At 37.9% G+C, this 22770-nt stretch overlaps 1 long non-coding RNA gene across 2 annotated transcripts in view; it reads left to right on the top strand.

The window, feature by feature from the left end:
• Window positions 1-22770, top strand: part of LOC134484227 (uncharacterized) — a 37674-nt gene that overhangs the window by 2633 nt on the left and 12271 nt on the right. The gene's annotated exons all lie outside the window — the stretch shown is intronic.

Genomic DNA, 22770 nt, shown 5'->3' with positions numbered 1-22770 from the left:
GAAAATGGTCCTAAGGAAGAAGTGAAAAATAAGTATACTTTCCTCAGCTCAGAGTAAACTCCTCAATTATTTGGATACTTATAGAGCAGTAAGTGTCTGATACTGGTATTTGGGAGAGAGAAGTGCTCCAAATTTGATCTTCATCATCTCAATCTTTCCACTAGTATTATTCTGACTATAAATCCCTGACAGGAACCCTTTGGATTACTGACTCAATAGGTCTGATTAGCTGCAAATTATCTTTTGTTTTTTTTTCCTTTTTTTTTTTTAGCAAATTTTATACCTTTTTTTTTTTTGGTTCTTTTTTTCGGAGCTGGGGACCGAACCCAGGGCCATGCGCTTCCTAGGTAAGCGCTCTACCACTGATCTAAATCCCCAGCCCCGTATATACCTTTTTTAATTGGATATTTCTATATTTACATTTCAAATGTTATTTCCTTTCCCAGTTTCCTGTCCTTAATATTCCTAGCTGGTCCCCTTATCCTTATCTATAACCTTTACTGTGCTTTGACATTCCCTTTAACTAGGGAGAACCAAGGGCTTCTCCTTCCATTGATGATCAACATCGCCATACTATGCCACATATGCAGTTGGAGCCACAGGTCTGTACATAAACAGTCATGGAATATTGGTTTAATACCAGAAAGCCCTGGTTAATTGAACTTGTTGTTCTTATGGTGGTTGAAAGCCCATTCAGCTCTTGTAATCCTTTCTCAACATCTACAAACAAGGGGTCTGTATTCAGTTCTCTGGTTTGCCACTAGCAATCACTTCTGTATTTGACATGCTCTAGCTGTGTCTCTCATGAAAGATCTAAAACCATTTATTGGCAGAATGCAATTTTATCTTCATCAATCTTATCAAGTTTTTGTGCCTGATATATATATATATATATATATATATATATATATATATATATATATATGTATATGTATATATATACACACATATATATATATACATACATACATATATATATGAATACATATATACATATATATATATAAGTGAATACATACACACACATATATACATATATATACATATATACATATATATATACATTTATATACATATATATATATATATATATATATATATATATATATATATATATATACAATTTTGGTGGATCCTACAACTAGGAATTTTGGTTTAATATTTGGATGGATTCTGCATAACAAGGTGAAGACTATAGGATCCACAAATGACAATTGCAAATAGACTCCCTCCTGTTTTTTATAACCTATTGAATTTGAGGTTTCGTTGGACCACAAGCCATTCCTATCACTGCCCATCACTCAGAAACTGATGTGTGGCCTGAAGAAAGAATCATGGTAAAACATCCAAAACCCTCAAGCCTATCCCTGGGAACACAAGAAGGTAGATATTAGAGGACTGATATCTAATAGAACTTCAGAACCACATTCTATACTCCATGTTGTCTTTGCTTTACTGATGTCTTGTAATTAATGGATAAAATATGGATTTGGGAGTTGATCATTAGAAGTAGGTACACAATATTTCCACTCTTATATTCACTCTATAGCTGAGCCACGTTTGATACCAAATTCATTGCAAAAAATGGAATTTGAAAAATGAAATTTTGAGTACACATGCAGGAACATATATAATGTCCCCTGTCAATGAATTTACAATCAGAAAATATAAAACAATATTCACTCAATTAAAGTTCTGTAGGGAAAATACTGGCACCAGCGAAACAGGGAAAACCCAGGGAATTGAACTTTATGTCACAGGATTTGACCGGAGAATAAAATTAATCTCCAGAAGAATATCTTTCCTTCTGTGTTCCTAGATCTTTTCTACCCATGACAAGCCCCTGACTAACTTTCTTCATTCAGAGCATGTAATCACTAATAAAGCAGAGAGAAGGCTCTAGCTTTAGAGAGATGTAGCATGTAAATGTTTCTACTGTATCACAGGAGACACTACTGGAAAGTGCACAACCAAATCTGGTCAATGCAAGGAAGCTCTTGAGCAGGTCGGCTATGGCAGTTCCATCATCATTAGGCCCTCCTTGAAAATTCTATTGTGTCCTGGAGAGCCGTAGCTTCTTCTGTGATATCACAAGTTTTGTTTTGACAGCAACTACCTCCTTCCATATGTCTATGGTTTAGTAATTGGCATCTAATTCAGAGTAAAGAGCGATTTGGGAGAGAGAACAAATAGGAAGAAGGGATCAGAGATGGGGATGAGGAAGCTGGCCTCTTGTCTTGGTATAAAAGTAAAGAAGAAATAAGTGGTTTTTGGAAAACACCCTGAGCAGATGGCTTTAGTTCTTTTGTTCTTCTATGGGTTAACCGAGCTCTTGGAGAAGTTGGTGAACATCCTAAAGACCTTTTGGCAGATGGTAAAGTTTCTAGATACCCCTTTTTGTATTTCAATGATCCTAGGGATTGTATGACTAAAGGTAATTGTTTTCTAGGACGAGTGCTAGAGCAAGATAGATTTTTAGGTGCTTTAAAAGACATGGAATTTTTCTGATATACTTGGACTAATGGCACAAGGTCTAAATGATTTTTTTTCGATGTGGACTTTCCCTCAGACCTTTGGTAATGTAAAAAAAAAGGTTTTATATGTTTGAAGTCTAATGTGCACAATGACAAACCACTTTGAGCATGGAGAACACTTTCTGGAGCCCTAGAGAGGGGTGAAGAAATTCTCTTAAACCCTAGGGTAGACAGTGAACATGCCTTTTTTGTAGAAGGAGGAGTTACTTGAGCATCTTGGGACAATATGGAATGTCCAGCAAGTCCTTTCAAGGAATGGCATCTTTGCAAACTTCCTTCATATTTTTTGGAAATTCCATGGCCCTTTGGACAGATGGAGAAGGTTAGGACTCACCTGAGGAGAAGATGTAGCTTTTGCTTTCTCTTTGGCTGCAGAAGATGGCACAAGATCCCTTTTGGCAGAAGGGGGATATTTGAAACTATCTTCTTTAGAGGAAATTTCTCAAGACTACATCAGAAGGATCAAATCTTAACCTTTTTTTTTTATAGAAACTGGATGCCTGTGGTCCCCTTTGGTAGAGGGAGAATGTCGCCTCTTTATCCCCAGAGTGGACATGTTAAATAAATCTACTTAGGTATATGGGGATAGTTCTAAAACATGCTGTTCAGATGCAGTAGATCCTAAGACATCCTTCTCAGATGAGGAAGGTCTTAATGTACCGTGTATACGTGTAGAATCCTTACTGTGATATCAGAATGGAGGGTATGTATTAGAGCTACCTCTGAAAATGTGACCTCTCCCTGAGCATCATAGACATATTCTAGATATTGTTTTGTAACTGTGGAAGTTCCAAGAGAATTTTTCTTCTTCTGGAGAAGTGGAAACCGACTTTCCTATAGAAGTGTCAGGTTCCCTAGCCTGCTTGAGAGGCAAAACAGGCTCTAAAGCCCCTTCAGAAGATGAGGTAAAATCCAGAGCTTTTGAGGTATTTGGCAGATATTCTGGGTCTGCTTGTGGGTATAAAGAAGGAATGGCAATCTTTTCTGAATATTTGGAAGAGTGTGTAGCATCTTCTGTAGTTGGGGAAGATGGCTGATTTTGAGGAGATAAGGAAGTTCCTATAGCCTACTGTGGAATTTGTGGAGGTCGTATTCATTCTTTTACACTAATGGAATACAAGGAATCCCTTTCCTCAGTTGTTGAGGATGCTACAGACTCTGGTGTTCGCATTTCATGGTTCACATATGGTTGGATCCGTAACCTTCTCTACAGATGGAATCTGTCCTAGAATATCTTTTGTATATGTGTCACATCCACAAGACATTTCTAAAGATGTGGCTATGGGTAGACCTCCTTTTGTAGAAGTTTCTTGTCCCACAGTCTCTTTTTGAGATAGAGTATTACTCAGAGAATACTGCTCAGTTTTGGGAAGTTCTAGCATCTCTGATGTATATGTGGAAAATTTTGGAGCCTCTGCTTTCAGTACAGAACGACTTAGAGTCCCCTGAGGAGGTAGGGGATATTTTATCTTCTCTGCACATTGTATAAATATGGAGTCTGCATGGCTCATTGACTGTGTGTTTTGATAAACTTGGCTTTTGTGGGCCTAATGGGATGTCAGGAGGGTCCCTTCAGTGGTAGAGGATATTTGAATAATTCTCTATTATATAGGGACATTTGAAGTACTGGGGGATATGGTGAGGCTGCTAGAACATATTTTTTATGTGCAGAAGGCACAGGAGTTCCATCGGTGGATTCAGAAATTTCTACCACATCTTGCGTGGGTGTGGAACTCTCAAGAGCCCCTTCTGAAACTGTCAATGGTCCTTGATCTAATGGTGTACATGCAGAAAATTTTGTCTCTTCTTGGGCTGGTATGTGTGTTATGAGGTTCACTTGGGTATTTGTAACTGTATTTTGTACGCCTTGGATCATAAGTGGTGATTTAAGCGCATTTTTAATAGTGGAGGACTTTGAATGTCCTCTTGGCTTAACAGGGTAGTTCTGCAATCCGCTTTGTCGGCAGAATCAGGTTTCAAACTCATTTTACCCGAAGCAGATTTCATAAGCACGTTGGTGGAGATAGGGCACATCTTTGACTGTCTTTGTGAATGGACAGAGCTCTCTGCCCTGCTTTGGCAGCTGGCAAAGGTATTAAAGTCTCTTCTGGAGAAGGGGCAGGACTTATTCCACTTGTGGAATATGAGAAATCACTGAGATTACCTTTAAGAGAAGAAGATTTCCAGCCCCTTTTTTTTTTTTTCTGATTGGGCCTGTTTTACCTCCCCTTAACCAGAGGCGTCTTCTCCAACAAAATTTGGAGGAGAACTGGAAAGACTGAGGACCTGTAAGATAGGGAGTGAACATTTGAAATCCTTTGGAAAGTCTGTGGGACAAGAGCTGAACACCCAGAAGAGTGTGCAATACTGAGACCTCAGCGAGGAGACCCTGCTACTTCTTCCCACATGTGCTCAGATCCCTAGCCCAAGAGGAAACTGCATAGTGCCACTGGAGACATGAATATAGGAGCAGTCAATCTGCAGGAGCCCTGCAGTCCAAACTGCAGCTGAATCTGAACTTGTCCAAACAGTATTCTACACCCAAATGTCATGAGGGGTGGGGAAGTATTACACTGTCAGAGGGGCAGAAACCCATGAGAACTCTGCTCAAATTCCTGACTCAAGAAAAAAACACCTAGCTCCATCTGGGCCTCCTGTGCATAGGAACCTAGGAGCAGTAGGGTCAAGACACTTCTGGTTGCAGCCCTTATGGAAAGCTGAAAGTCAGCCCAACAAGTGAGTTCAGGCCTAAGAGAAGAGGTGATTCCAACTTTTCTGCTTGAAGCGAGCTCACTGGTTGACTCAGGACATGCAAAGGCAGAACTCCTCTGGGATCAGGCATTTCCAGTTTCTAGCTGGCTCCTGAACCTTGCTGATTCCAGCACAAAGCTCCCTTCTCCTAGAAACTGTGGGAGAGAGAGCTGATCACCCAGGAGTGTGGGCAATACTGAGCATACAATGCACACAGACTACCACTTCTGCCCACAATTGCCCACATCTCTGGCCCAAGACAAAATTGCATAGTGACTCTTTAATAGAGGAGGAGTAAATCTACTGGAGCACCATGTTCCAGACTGTGCCTGGATCGGAACTGATCTTGTCAAACAGCTCCCTGTACCCAAATCATGATGGTGGGGTAACTAGAGCCTCAGAGAAGCAGACACTCCTGGGAAATCAGAGGAGACTACTCTCTGCCCAGATTGCTGACTCAAGAGGAAAACACCTTGTACCATCTGTGCCCCCTTCCCCCCACAGAGGTACCTAGGAGAAGTATGGGAAGTTCCTTCTGGTTCCCGCCCACAGGGACAGCTGAAAGTAAGTGGACAGGAGCAACTACGTGCCTGAGAGCAGAAAACTCTGTTCCCTTAACTGGGTAAAAGAAAACAGGAAAACAGGTCTACAGCAGCCCTGACACACGAGCCTACAGGACGGTCAAGCCCCTGTCAGAAAGAGCAAGACAAGCTAATTCCAGAGACCACCTGATGGCCACAGGAAAGCACAGGAACACAAACAACAGAAACCAAGACTACTTGGGCTCAACAGAAACCAATTCTCCCATCAAAACAAACACTGGATATCTAAACACACCAGAAAAGGAAGATCTAAATTTAATTTCACATTTATCATGACGATGGAGGATGTTAAGAATAATAACTCCCTTAAGAAAATGCAGGACAATAGAAAAAACTGAAGTAAACAAATATAATGCAAGAAAGAGGGAACACAAAACTACCTTAAAGAACTACTTGAAAAACAACATAACAGGAGAAGGAAATAAACAAAACCACCCAGGAGTTAAAAATGGAAATAGAAACAATAAAGTAAGCACAAGGAAGATAACCCTGGAAATGGAAAACCTAGGACAGAGACCAGGAGTCATAGATGTGAGAATCACCAACAGGATAAAAGACATAGAAGACATAATCTAAGGAGCAGAAAATCACACAACTGTCAAACATAATGTAAAACAGAAAAGACCTAGCTCAAAACATAAAGGATATCCAGGACACAATGAGAAGATCAAACCTAGTCTTAACAGGTATAGAAGAAAGTGAAGACTGTCAACATCAAGGGACAGTAATATCTTCAACAAAATTATAGAGTAAAACTTCCCTAATCTAAAGAAAGAGATGTCCATAAACATACACAAAGCCTACATAACTCCAAATAGATTGGACCGGAAAAGGATATCCTCCCATCACATAATAGTCAAAACACCAAATGCACAAAACAAATAAAAATGTTAAAAACTGTAAGGAAAAAGGTCAAGTAATATATAAAGACAAAGCTATCATAATTAAATCAGAATTCTTTCCAGATACTATGAAAGTCAGAAGATCATAGACAGATGTCATACAGACACTAAGAGAATAAAAACACCATCCCAGGGTACTGTATCCATCAAAACTCTCAATTAACAAAGACGGAGAATCCAAGATATCCCATGACAAAACGAAATTTACACAATACCTTTCTACATATCTAGTCTTACAAAGGACACTAACTGACAAGACCGAACACAAGGATTCAAGTAAAACCATAGATAAAACAAGAAATTAATCTTTTCACAACAACACATAGAGAAGAGAAGCACACAAACATAAACTAACCTCCAATTATGAAAATAACAGAATGTGACCATCACTATTCCTTAATATCTCCAACATCAATAGACTTATTCCTCACTAAAAATACACAGATTGACACACAATATGTAATGAGGACCCAGCATTTTGCACTACAGGAAACACACTTCAGAGACAAAGACAGACACTACCTCAGAGTAAAAGGCTGGAAAACAATTTTCCAAGCAATGGTCTGAAGAATATATAAAATCGACTTTCAACCAAAAGTCATCAAAAAGCATAAGGAAGGACACTTCATATTCGTCAAGGGAAAAATCCACCAAGATGAACTCAAAATCATAAATGTCTATGCTCCAATTACAAGGGCTCCTACATACACATAAGAAACCTTACTAAAGATCAAAGCACATATTGCACCGCAAAAAATAATAGTATAAGATTACAACACCCCATTCTCATCACTGGACAGATCACACAATCAGAAATTAAACAGAGATATAGACAGACTAGCAGAAGGTATAAACCAAATGGACTTAACAGATATTTACAGAACATTCAATCCTAAAACAGAAAGATAAACCTTCTTCTCACAGCCTCCTGGCACTTTCTCCAACATTAATCATATAATCAGTCAAAAAGCAGGCCTCAAAGCATACAGAAAGATAGAAATAATCCAACGCATCCTATCAGACCACCATGGGCTAAGGCTGTTCTTCAATAAAAATTAGGAAAGAACGCCCACATATACATGGAAGTTGAACAATTTTTTTTTACTCAATGATAACTTGGTCAAGGAGAAATAAAGGAAGAAATTAAAGACTTCTTAGAATTCACTGAAAATGAAGGTACAACACACCCAAACTCTTGGAACACAATGAAAGCTGTGCTAAGAGGAAAACTCATAGCTCTGAGTGCCTGCAGAAAGAAACAGGAGAGAGCATATGTCAGCAGCTTGACAGCACACCTAAAAGCTCTAGAACAAAAAGAAGCAAATACATGCAGGAGTAGTAGAAGGCAGAAAATAATCAAATTCAGGGCTGTAATCAACCAAGTAGAAAAAAAGGGACCATACAAAGAATCAACAGAACCAATACCTGATTCTCTGAAAAAATCAACAGGATATATTAACCCAAAGCTAGACTAAGCAGAGGATACAGAGAGTGTGTCCAAATTAACAAAATCAAATATTAAAAAGGGAGACAGAACAGCAGAATCAGAGGAAATTAAAAAAAAATTGCTGTACTACAAAAGCCTAGGTTCAAAAAACTTGAAAATCTGGAAAAAAAAGACAATTTTCCAGACAAATACAAGATACCAAACCTAAATCAGGAAAAGATAAACCATTTAAACAACCCATAACTCCCAAAGGAATACAAGCAATCATCAAAACTCTCCCACCCAAAAAGTCCAGGATCAGATGGGTTTAGTGCAGAAATCCATCCAAAATTCATTGAAAAATTCATAACAATACTGTCCAAACTATTCCATAAAATTGAAACAGATGGAGTACTACCAAATTGCTTTCATGAAGTCACAATTACTCTTATAACTAAAACAAAGAAAGACTCAACAAAGAAAGATAACTCAGACCAATTTCTCTTATCAATATCAACACAAAAATACTCAATGAAATTCTTGCAAACCTATTCATACAACACATTAAACAATCATCTACTATGTTTAAGTAGGATTCATCCCAGGCTTGCAGGGATACTTTAATATACAGAAAACAAACAACATAATTCACTATATAAACTCCAAGATAAAAACCACATGATCCTTTCATTAGATGCTGAGAAAGATTTTGACAAAATTCAACATCACTTCATGAAAAAAGTCCTGGAAAGTACAGGAATTTAAGGCCCACACCTAAACATATACAGCAAATCCGTAACTAACATTAAACTAAGTGGAGAGAAACTTAAAGCAATCACACTGAAATCAGGGACTGAACAAGGGTGCCCACTCTCTCACAACTTATTCAATATAGTTCTAGACATCTTAGCCAGAGCAAGCAGACACTGAAGGAGGTCAAAGGGATATAGATTGGAAAAGAAGAAGTTAAAATAGCACTGTTTGTAGTTGATAGGATTGTATACTTAGTGACCTCAAACATTCCACAAGAGAATTACTAAGCCTGATAAACATTTCAGCAAAGTGGCTGAGTATAAAAATAACTCTGCACAAAGCTAAACAAGCAGAGAAAGAAAGTAGGGATATGACACCGTTCACAATAGCCCCAAATAATATAAAATGTCTTGGGGTGACATTATCCAAGTAAGTAAAAAATATGAGCATATGAGCAGAACCTCAAGTCTCTGAAGAAAGTGAAGGAGATTTCAGAAGATGGAAAGCTCTCCCATGTTCATGGACTGGCAGGATTAATACAGTAAAAATGGCCATTATATTAAACGCAACCTACATATTCATTCCAATCCCCATCAAAATTCCAATCCAATTCGTCAAAGATTTAGACAGAACATTCATTAATTCATCTGGAATAAAAAAAAAACACAGAATAGCTAAAACTGTCCTCAACAATAAAAGGACTTCCATGGGAATCACTATCCCTAAACTCAAGCAGTATTACAGGGCAACAGTGATAAAAAAAAAAACAAAAAAAAAAAAAAAACTGTATGGCGTTGTGACAGAGGCAGGCAAATAAACCAGTCGAATAGAATTGAAGACCCAGAAATGAACCCCTACAACCATGGTCACTTAATTTTTGAGAAAGAAGTCAAAACCATCCAATGGAAAAAAAGACAGCATTTTCAGCATGTGGTGCTGGTTCAACTGTGGGTCAGTATGTAAAGATTGCAGATCGATCCATTCTTACTGCCCTGTAGAAAGCATAAGTACAACTGGATCAAGGACCTCCACTTCAAACCAGATACACTCCAACAAATAGAAGACAAAGTGTGGAAACATCTCAAACACATGGGCACTGGAGAAAATTTTCTGAACAAAACACCAAAGGCTCATGTTCTAAGATGAAGAATCAACAAATGTGATCTTAAAAAAACTGAAAAACTTCTGTAAGGTACAGGACACTGTTGTTAGAACAAAATGGAAACCAATAGATTGGAAAAAGATCTTTACCAATCCTACAACTGATAGACAGCTTATATCCAAAATATACAAAGAACACATGAAGTGAGACTACAGGGAGACAAATAACCATTTGAAAAATGGGGTTCAAAGCAAAACAGAGAATTCACAGCTGAAGAATATCAATTGGCAGAGAAATACCTAAAGAAATATTCAACAACTATAGTATAAGGGAAATGCAAATCAAAACAACCCTGATATTCCACCTCACAACAGTGAGAATGTCTAAGATCAAAAACTCAGGAGAGAGCAAATGCTGGAGAGGATGTGGAGAAAGAGGAACACTCCTCCATTGTTGGTGGGATTGCAGACTGGTAAAACCATTCTGGAAATCAGTCTGGAGGTTCCTCAGAAAATTGGACATTGAGTTATCTGAAGACACAGCTACACCTATCTTGGGCATATACCCAAAAGATGCCCCAATATATAACAAAGACATGAGCACCACTATGTTCATAGTAGCCTTATTTATAATAGCCAGAAGCTGAAAGAACCCAGATGATCTTCCACTGAGGAATGAATACAGGAAATATGGCACATCTAACCAATGGAGTGTCATTAAGAGATACATTGAAATGCTAGCACTCTATACAACAGGGTTTTAGAGTCCCTTAGTGAGAGAATGGTCTTTTACAGCAAGGTCTTCATTATAAGACTTTGATTTAACCCATCTACCAATGAAGTGAAATTATCCCAGACATAAAATAGTGCCTCTCCAGAAACAGCTTTTATCCACAAATACGCATCTACTTCTATTTCATAATTGTCATGTTTATATGGGTTTAGGATACAAAATGTTCTGATTTATTAATGATATTTAAGTATTATTTGGGGTAATTTTGAAATTTTCAAAGGAACAAACCTATTTTATGATTGTATTCCATACTACTTGTAATTTGATCTTGAAGAATTTCATGAAAACTGAAGTATCGAAAATGTATATCTTCCCATTGAAAATTTGTAACATCAATCATGTGAAACTCCCGCTGAACCTCAGTGTATTGATTTCTCTGAAAGCATTTATAGACTCTCCTACTGCATTATTACAACTCTACAGAAGCTTCACTCCCATAGTGGCAGTTCCAGATCAGATGTAAACAAACAATTTTCTTTGCCTTGGAAAAGATTTAAAATATTTTCATTAACTTTTTATATGAAACTAGTAAGGATTTTGAGAAAAGGGGGCAGACAGGCCCCAGAAAGTATGTTTTTAAAATTCTTTTCTTAAAATTAGACTTTTTCATGCAATATATTTGAATTATGATTACTCTACCCTCTATTCCCCCCTTCTATTCCTCTCCTATCATCTGTATCTACATCCTTCTGACTCTCAAAACAAACCATCATCTAAGGGATAAAAATAAAATGAAAGTTAATGAATTGGAGTAGAACAAAACAAGCAGATAGAAAAGAGCCAAAACAAGGGTCAAGAATCAGATACAGACACGGAGACCCAGACTTCCATTCACACACTCTGGAATTCCATGGAAACATAAAACCAGGAAAAATATATACACAAAACATACAGAGCAAAAATTAATAGATAAATAAACATAAAACAAAATGAAAAAGACATTCTGAAGAAAAAGTCCTGACCCATTATGAGACAAGGATCCTCCAAAGATGATGTTCAGTTCTATTAGTGCTTTATACGCAGTCTACCCTTAAAATTAGTTTGTGTACCCAGTGATATTCCCTTGGAGAAAACTAAGTTTTCATTTTCACATGATTATCCAATGGAGATAACTTCCAAATTAGAGATAAGGTGATATGCAGGCCTTGGGTTCTTTCAAGGGCTTATTAATAGGTAAGGAGATCTGTGAGGTGCTGTCCACTGAGCATGATACAATTGTGGCCCTCCAGAACTCAAAATACTTACATCTATCTGAACAGACCCTATATAATATTGACACTGCCTATTCAAAGGAACTAAGTGAAGTGCTGGAGAATAGAGAATGATGTAGCCATTTGTGTCTTACTTCATGCAAGAAGATTTTAAGAGACTAAAATTTACTATGAGTTGGTGTCTCAAAGTAACACCAGAAATTACACTGTTAACGTCTCACTAACACAACTGCCTAAACAACAGCTGAGGAAGAGAGGGAATGGGGAAGAATGGAAGTTTAGTTCTCTTTCTGTTTAAATTCCTTCTTCCTCTTCTTCTTCTTCTTCTTCTTCTTCTTCTTCTTCTTCTTCTTCTTCTTCTTCTTCTTCTTCTTCTTCTTCTTCTTCTTCCTCTTCCTCTTCCTCTTCCTCTTCCTCTTCCTCTTCCTCTTCCTCTTCTTCTTCTTCTTCTTCTTCTTCTTCTTCTTCTTCTTCTTCTTCTTCTTCTTCTTCTTCTTCTTCTCCTTCTTCTTCTTCTTCTTCTTCTTCTTCTTCTTCTTCTTCTTCTTCTTCTTCTTCTTCTCCTCTTCGTCATCTTCTTCTCCTCCTCCTCCGTCTCCTCCTCCTTGTCTTCCTCCTGTTCCTCCTCCTTCTTCTTCCTCTTCTGCTTCTTCCTGCTCTTCTTCCTCCTTCTCAATCTCTTCTTCTTCCTGTTCTCCTTCCTCCTCCTCTTCTCCTTCTTCTTCTCCTTCTTCTTCTTCTTCTTCTTCTTCTTCTTCTTCTTCTTCTTCTTCTTCTTCTTCTTCTTCTTCTTCTTCTTCTTCTTCTTCTTCTTCTTCTTCTTCTTCTCCTTCTCCTCTCCCTCTGGTTTGATGTGTAGGTCCTTGATTCACTTTGACTTAGGCTTCGTACGTGGTCATAAAAATGAGATAATTTGCATTCTTCTTCATGCTGATTTCCAGTTGAACCAGAATTATTTTTGCAAAATGCTATGTTTCTGCCTTTGAATGGTTTTTATCTACTTTTCCAAATATCAAATGATAGGTGTGTGGGTTCATTTCTGTGTCTTCACTTCTATTCTACTGGTCTATCCATCTGTGTCTTTACCAATACCATGCAGTATTTATCACTATTGCTCTGTAATACTGCTTGAGTTCAGGGGTGATGATTCCCCCAGAAGTTCTTATCTTGTGGAGGATAGTTTAAGCTCTTCTAGTTTTTTCTTATTCTAAATAAATTTGGAAATTTCTCTTTTTATCTCTATTAAAGAAGTGAGTAGGAATTTTGATGGAGATTGCATTGAATGTGTAAAATTAAATTGAATGGCAAAATGGTCATCTTTACTATATTAATCCTGTCAATCCATGAGCATGTAAGCTCTTTCTATCTTCTGAGATAGTACTCAATTTCTTTCTTCAGATACTTGATCTTTTGTCATACAGATCATTCACTTGCTTGAATAAACTTAATCCAAGATATTTTATATTATTTGGGACTATTGTGAAGTGTGTGATTTCAATATTTTCTTACTCAGCCTGTTTATCCATTGAGGAGAGGAAGGCTACTGGTATGTTTGAGTTAATTTTATACCCTGACACTTTGATGAAGTTATTTATCAGGTTAAGAAGTTCTCTGGTGGTACTTTTGGGTCACTTAAGTATATACTATCATATCATCTGCAAATGGTGATATTTTGATATCTTCCCTTCCAATTTGTGTCAGTTTGACCCCCTTGTGGTCTGGTTTCTCTGACTATAACATGGAGTCCTGTTTTGAATGACTAGGGAGAGAGTGGGCAGCCTTGTCTAGTCCCTGATTTTAGTGGGATTGCTTCAAGTTTCTTTCCATTTAGTTTGATGTTAGCTACAGGTTTCCTGTATATTTCTTACACTATATTTTGATATGAGCCTTCAGTTCGTGATTTTGCCAGGACTTTTATTCACATGGGTTGTTGAATTTTGTCAAATGCTTTCTCACCATCTAATGAAATGACCTTGCGCTCCTTATCTTTGAGTTTGTTTACATGATGGATTACATTTATGAATTTTCCTATATTAAACCACCCTTCCATCCCTTGGTTCAAGTCTACTTGATCATGATGGATGATTTTTTTGATGTGTTGTAATATTCGGATTGCAAGAATTTTATTGAGAATTTTTTCATCAATATCCCTGAGGGAAATTGGTCTGAAGTCCTCTTTCTGTGCTGAGTGTTTGTGTGGGCTAGGTATAAGAGTAATTGTGGATTCATATAAGGAATGTGGTTGTGCTCCATCTGTTTCAATTTTGTGGAAGAGTTTGGACAGTATTAGTATGAGGTTATCTTCCATTCTCATTTCCCTGCTTTCCCTATACCTAATTCCTGCAAAGGCCACTCCCTTCCCAACCTCCCCTCTCATTCAGTTTCCTCTCTCCTGCCATTCTCCTCAATATCAATTCTGCTAACTGCATTTTAAAGTCAATATTTAGGAAAAAACACTGAGAAAGTATAGGAAGTATCCCATAAGCAATTGTGGTTGATGTTTTGTCAAGATATGAACATATTTAATTTAATAGTTGTCAAAATTCCTACATATACTTTTAGAAGAGACACTGTCTTCATTACCTTCAACATGAAGGAAAAGCATTTATATATTCTTTTAAGTTATACAAGGGCATCTGTTAAATGAGTAACACACATCACACAACTTTATTACTTTGAAAGCTCTCTTTATTGCATATATTTACACAATGAAAAGTACAAAGGCTTAAACTCATGTGAGTGTACTTTGTTTCAAAGTTAAAGTTTAGATATACAGGTTGATGACAACAGCCATCTCAGACTCAGAGGGGTTAAATACATAAAGGCATCATCTATTACCTTACCTTTCTTCTTTCCTTTATTCCTGATGAAGACTCATCTCATTTGCAGCCCCTGCTGTGAGAGATGGATCAGAAAATGCCTGAAAGTCCACAAACCAGAATCCATCTATAGGAAAGAAAAAAGACAACATCTACAAATAGTACATGCACTCAAAACTTGTTTGTAGATCTTAACACTTGAAATAAAATGCAAAAAGAAACCCATTTTCTAGGATATTACAATATACAGGAAATGGTACCTGTAGGAAGCATTCTCAGGGGATTTTAAACTTCTGCACCTAAGAAGGAAACTGCCTCCATGAAGGTGAAGATTTTTTTCTTTGGCAAGAAAGTCAGTCTGTCTCTTGACAGTTGTGCAGTCTGTTCATCACTAGAGCAACGGTGATGCTTTATGAATGTGAACAGATAAACACATACCAGTTTTCACTTCTTCAAATAATTTCAAGAAGAACCTGAAAGAGAATATATAATGTTCCACAGATGAAATATGGGAATTTAAATTAGCCAGCATAAATATGTTGTTAAAATTTCTGCCTTTATTAATTTTGACTATTTGTGCTATGAATAATAAGATGGTTATGTAATGTCTACCAATCCCCAAAGCCTGAAACATTGTGGAAAACTGTCTTATTTCTCCCCAACTTGGTTTTTGATCACCATACTTTTCATTGCCCATCTAAATTCTCTGTTTCTCATGTAGATCTGAGGACTATGTGAGGATGTCACTCTCATGTAGAAGACCAAGGAACTTTCTGTACTTGCATGTATTTACTCATGGGAGCATGCAAATAAATCTTTCAGTTCCAAGAACAAAATCGTGGCTGTCCAAGACCCACATGAAACAATATCTTTCTTTCTGCCATCAATGAACTTTAGCACACTGGTAACAACACAGATAACAATATAATGGAATAATCCTGTAATAATAATATTAGTGATGATGATGATGATGATGAGGAGGATGATGATGATGATGATGATGATGATGATGATGATGATGGAAAAATCCCCTCGAGGGATCACGTTATAAGGAAAATAAATGTTGAGATGTGTTTTTTTAAGTGATATTGTATCCAGGAAAGCAATTTTCAATAGGACAGACTCCTCTCACATGAAAATCACTCAAACTGTCATGGCTTCACAGAGAGAGTTGAGAACCAGAGTGGTCTTTTAGGACAAGAGAAAGATTCGCCAACATTCTATAAAGAAAAGCAATCCAGATATTCTGTGTGAGGATGGTTAGCTTATGCATGGCTAACACACACAACATATACACAAACACACAAACACACACACAGACACATATGTATGTACACACACACAGATACACAGAGACACACAGAAAGAGACATAGACAGTTAGACAAACAGACATTCACACAGAGAGACTGACAGTAACAGACAAACACACAGACACAGACACACATACACAGACACAAACACACAGACACACACACATATACAGAAGCACAGACACAGAGACGATAACCAATATACAGATACACACACAGACACATACAGACACACACACACACACAAACACACTTATGTACACACACACACATACACACACACACACACACACTCACACACACACACACTCATCTCTTGTCTCCTACCTAGAGTGTCCAGGTGCATAAAACGTGTGAAAGGATGAAGTGGACCCAGGAAACAGTTAGTCAGCAGAATATTGGTCTGCGTGCAAGTGAATTTTGGTGTCTTCCAAGGATTTCAGTGTCACAGCTCTGTTAGAAGGTATTCAGGGACACGCTATGGTTGTGTGCATATAATTTACTCAGGGTCAAAAGTGCTAAACGAACCTTGGAGAGCAGGAAGGGGTTTTTGTGTGCATTTACATCAGTTGCAGGCTTAAGGTACCAGGAAGTCCTCTATTGCTATATCTTTATAATCTCTGACCCAGCATCGGTCTGTTGTTCAGTGATCTCCATTTTACCTACTCAGAAATCGACTCCACTGAATGTGCCCCATACCCAACCCTGAGGTCCTACTTGCTCGATTTCAAAGGATTGCAGGTTCATGTTCTGCATTCTCTGTCAGAATAAATCCTCAGGAACGTGGCCCTCTAGACATCATGAATTAACCAGTGCTTCCATCGAGTTTCTGCATTAACCCGTATGTCCTCTATTTCTGGCCGGTTCTCTCTACACCCCGCTATCCCTCCATCTTCCCCTCTGAACTTCTGCTCCTGTCCTCAGTCGCACTCACTCACTCACAGAACCTGTTCCAGTTTTTCCTTTCAGATAGGTCGATGCTTTTCTTCTCAAGGTGCCTTCTCCTTTCCTTTGTCCTCTCTGCATTTGTGGATTGTAGATGGAATATGATTTATCTCACAGCCGATACCATGCATAGGTAAACACCTGCCATGTTTGTGTCTCTAGGTCTCATTTCCCTCTTGGGCTGATTTTTTTTTCTAGTTTCATCTATTTTCTCTTTGGCTTCAGGATATCATGCCTCGACCACTATGATGTCATTCCCCCACCCCTATGATGTCATGCCCCACCCCCATGATGTCATGCCTTGGCCCCTTGTTAGAATGGTTGTATATATTCACCAGGTAACATTCTGAATTCTGCCCTGTCACCAGACTCCTCCAGGCACCCACCATTTACAGTTCTTCCTCCTATCCTCTCCCCTTCTACTCTTATTGAGTAGAGGACCCCTCTGGGTACACCCCGTCTCCTGGCACATAAAGTCTCTGCAGGACTAGACTCATCGTCTCCCACTAGGTCCTGAAAACGCAGCCCGGGTAGGAGAACAGGATCCACAGACAGGCGACGGGTTTACTGAACTCATGTGAGAACCATTGTGCTCCTCTACCTCTCTCAGTCCTTCCCTCAGCTCTTTAGTGAGACTCACTGAGCACTGTCTGATATCAAGCCCTGTGCCTGTGCATCTGTATCAGTCGGCTGCTCGTTGGAGCCTTGCAGCGGACAATAAGGCTACACTGCCGTCTGCAAACATAAGAAAGGACCATTAATAATGTCAGTGTTTGCCGTCTGCCCATAGGATAAGTCTCACATCTGGCCACTTTTCCTTTGGCCATTTCCTCATTTCCTCTTCCATCTCTCTCCGTGTGTCTCTTATAGAGGGGGCAATTTCTGGGTCAAAATTTTGGGGATGTGTTTGGTTCCTTATCCTTCCACCTTGGGTCCTCTGTGGCTACAGAAATTGACCATTTCGGTGTCCGTATCCCCACTGTTACGAGTCTCAGCTAAAGTCACCCTCATGGACGCCAGGGTATCCTCACCCATCCCAGATTGCTGGCAAATCATAGAGATAGCACCAACCCTGGACAGTCACTGATTTCAGTTTATTCTCTTGGCGCTCTGTCCCTCTTGCTCGTCTCTCCCAAGAAATGATTCTCAAACCCTATTTACCTTCCCATCCCCTCAGTCACCCAATCCTTTCCTTCCAACTGCCTCTTCTCATTACTTTGTTCCTCCTTCTGAGTGAAATTCAAACATTTTTCTTGGCCCTTTCTTATTGTTTATCCTCTTTGGTTCCATAGAACTTAGTGTGTGAATTCTGTACTTAATGGCTAATACCCTCTTTTAATGAATATATACATGTTATTTTGGGTCTCAATTACTTCATTCAGGACAATACTTTCTCACTCCATCTTCTTGACCGCAGCTTCTCAATGTCCTTATTTTTCTTTCTTTTTTTTTTCTTTTTTTCAGAGCTGGGGTCCTTATTTTTCATATGTGTATAGTATTTCATAGTGTAAATGAACTAAATTATCTGTAGCCACTGTTTGGTTGAGGGGCATCTGGCTTATTTCTATTTTCTGTTCATTATGAAGAAATCCACTAGGAACATGATGGAGCACATGTACTCTCTGCATGGCAGAGGTCTTTTCAGATATAAGACCAGGTGTAGTATAGCTGGGTCTTTAGGAAGAATATTCCCCATTTTCTCACAATCCACTGGACAGATATTGATAGCATTATACAGATTTGCTCTTCCCAAGCAAATGCAATTTGTATCCTGATATTTATTTGCTTCCTCAAAGGAGGTCTCCCCCCACCAACTAGCCCTCTATCATGTACACTGGTGATCACATATGAAACTTCTTCCCATTTTATCCGGTCAGTAAATGCTAGAGCCTATTACTGATAGCCGGAGGGGAAAGTTGGTACCGGAGGTATGACAGTGGGGTTAGGTAGAGAGGCAGAAGAGGGTAAGAGGGGAAGGGAGAGGACTGAAGAAAAAGAGGAGGAAGTAATGATGGAAACAATCCATGTGGCCTGAAGAATGCACATGTAGCAGGGGTTTTATGGTTGGAGTATAAGTTATGATAACGTTGGATCTACCCAATACACGTTTATAGATTATAATTATAATAACCAAATTGTGTGTTTTCTTTATGGGTCATTGGGTTTGGAAATTCCAACAAGCTTTCCTCAACAGTATTTCTGAATCAAATTTTCTGTTAATAGAGATCACCCCTTGTAGGGGCTCTAACCATTGCTCCATAGTCCAGTAGATACAGCTGTTTCTTCCTCAGTCATGTCTCTTGTATTTTCTGTGGATATCTGTTTCTTCAGTGATCCATGCCCAGTGTTCCTTTTTCTCAAGGTTTTCAATGATCTCACCCAGAGGAGTTTCAGGTTTCTCAACTTGTTCCATTTAGTTAACTGCAGCTTCACAATGTCCTTATTGCTCATACCTGCATATTATTCCACTTTAAAAATTTTCTGATAACAGTGAACCGTCGTGAGTAGGCTAAAATTTCCCAAGAAAACATTAAACATTCAGTCTCTAAATCTAGATCTCCTCATCCCATTATGCTTGCTTTGCCTGAATGGCCATGGCATGAGCAGTTTTTTCTTAGGGACATCAAAGCCATTTCCTTCTCCAGTAATGGCTGCCATCCCTCTGTCACAGGTTTTTACCCTGGTTATTTTTGGTGATTGATGTGATTTAGAAATTGTAACACCATCTGCATGGTAGAAAGCCAGAGATGTTTCAGGTTGACCCTGCTTCCACAGCCAATGATGTCACATGTGCACAATGAGCAACCATGTGACACCCAAACAGCAAGATGATGTCATCTTTGACTCCACATGTGACTGCAAAATTGCCTCTTCTCCTGCATGCACCTTGGCAACCATGTCATCCTGACTGCAAGATAGGAACTTTAAATCTACACCCAAAATTAAGATGGCCTCTTTAACTCTCTTAATCTACCCGTCTGTGAGCATGGGAGGTCTTTCTGTCTTCTGCTACCTTCCTCAGTGTCTCTTTTCAGAGACTTGGAGTTCACACCAGATATGCTTCTGATGTGCTAGGTTAGAGTTAATTTATATTTCATAATATATATATATATATATATATATATATATCCATTGTGATTGGCATGTCTTCCATAATTTCTTCTCAGCCTCTCTGTCATTTGCATGGCATATTATTTTCATTTAATTTTTCATCCATCCACTTGGCTGAAGGTGTTTTTCATATGTAGGTCATTTCTGGTAAAACTTTTGCATCACATATGTTCACTATTATATGATGTGTGAATGGTGATACACTGAGTTCTCCTTTTGCGATATCATCCCCTTGACCTCCTTTGGTTGTCTTATTGCTCTAGCTGGGAATTTAAGGACTTTACTGAAAGGATGCTGCGAGGTGTGCAGTCTGTTCTCATTCTCCAATTTAGTAGAATTGCCTTTTGCTTCCCTACCCCTTATTTAGATATTAACTGTTGGCTTGCTATATTGCATTTTATGTAATATTTTTTGTATTTATTTTAGTATTTTATTACATTAGGTATGTGCCTGACATCCCTGGTCTCCCTGAGACCTTAAATATGGAACGACAATGGATTTTATCAAAAGCATTTTCAGCATTTAAGAGATAGTCTTGCATTTTTTCCTTCTTTCTTTAATTCTGCTCCTTCACACCATTGAGTAATAGTGAATATTAATAAATCATATTAAATATGTTAATAATTAATATATTATTTTTGATATATTAATGTAATATATCAGTTACATTATTATATCAATATATATTAATTTAATATAGTAACAAAATATATTAATATTAATTATATTTACCTTATTAATATAATAATTTAATGTATAAATACATGTTAATATTAACATAGTATATTAATATTAGTTATATATTATGATGTTAGGATATAACAATTTAATGTTACTTTATTAAAATATATATGTATTTTATTAAAAAATATATATTATGATATGCAACTACCAAAAAGTTAAATCCAAGGGGAGCTCCCACGTTAATTTGAAGTGCAGAGGGCACAATTTTTTTTTCAGTTAAGTTTGTTAATATGGTGGATCACTTTAATGGGTTTTCATAGATTGATCCACTCCTGCATCCTCAGGAGAAAGCTTACATGATTGCACTGAATGGCAGTTTGAAATGCTTTTCATTTTGTTTTTGAGCATTTTACCTAGTATTTTTTCCACCATTGTCTGTAAAGAAAATTCGTCTGAAATTCTTTCTTTGTTGAGTCATTTTGTGATTTCGGTGTCAAGGCGACAGTGGTGTCGTGGAATCTGTTTGGTGATTTTCCTTCTGTTTCTGTGTTTTGGAGTAGGTTGAGAATTCTTTGAAAATCTGGTAGAAGTCTGCGCTCAATGAAACTGGCCCTGAGGATTTTTCAGTGGTTAAACTTTCAATTACTGTTTGTGTCTTTTTAGGGGTTGTACAGCTATTTACATAGTTTATCTTACCTTAGTTTACCTGTGGTCAGTGTTATTCATCTACACAAACATCCATTTAATTCACAGATTCTAATTTTGTAGAAAGCAGGTTTTTGAAGTGAGACCTAAGGATTCTGTGACTTTCATCTTTGTCTATCAATGTGTCTCCCTGTTCATTTCTGATTTTGTTATTTGGATGCTGTCTTACCTCGTATTACATTATCTATTTAAGGGTTTGTCTGTCTGGTTGATTTTCCCAAGGAACTAGCTCTTGTTTTTGTTAATATTTGTATTCTTTTTGTTTCTGGTGGATCACTCTCACCCTGAGTCTGATCATTTCTTTCTATCCCCTCCTTTAATATGTGTTTGCTTCTTTTTATTCTAGAGATTTCATGTGTGCTGGGAAGCTGCTAGTATGGGGTCTCTCCAATTTCTTTATAAAATTGCTCTGTGCTGCATGTGCACTTTCCTCTTAGCACTGCTTTCCTTATGTACCTTAAGTTTGGAGACAATATGCCATCATTATCATTGAATTCTAGGAACCTTTTTTTTTTTCAAGTCTTCTCTGAACTTGTGGTTCTTCAGTTGCAAGCTATTGAATATCCATGAGTTTATAGACTTTTTGTTATTGTTGAAGTCCAGTTTAAATCCATGGTGATCTGAGAAGATCCAATGGTTAGCACAGTCTTTCTGTGTCTGTTGTGACTTGTTTATTGAGGGTGAAAATGATCAGTTCAGGATAATGTTCCATGAGGTACAGAAAAGATAGTGTGTACTTTTGTGTTCATGTGAAATATTCTGTAGATATGAGTGAGGTCAGATTAATTGAAACCCCTGGCAGTTATATATTCTATTTTTATTGTTTTATTTTTAGTTTCTGTCTCAATGACCTGCCCTTGGTGAGATGGGACATTGATGCCTCCCACTATTAATGTGTGAGGTTCGATGTGATATTTGAGCTTCAGCAATATTTCTCTCACCAATGTTGCTACTTTTGTCTTTGGGATATAGACATCCAGAATTGAGATGCCATTTTGGTGGGTTTTTCCTCTAATAAATATGAAGTGTCCTTCCCCTTCTCTTTTGATTACTTTTGTTTGGAAGTCTGATTGCTGGATGTCAGAGTGGCTACACCATCTTGTTTCTTGTTTTATTTCTTG

Source organism: Rattus norvegicus, chromosome X (genome assembly GCF_036323735.1).
Source record: "Rattus norvegicus strain BN/NHsdMcwi chromosome X, GRCr8, whole genome shotgun sequence".
Classification (NCBI taxonomy): Eukaryota; Metazoa; Chordata; class Mammalia; order Rodentia; family Muridae; genus Rattus; species Rattus norvegicus.
Note: the sequence above shows the minus strand (reverse complement) of the source record. Positions and strands in the feature narration are given on the sequence as shown.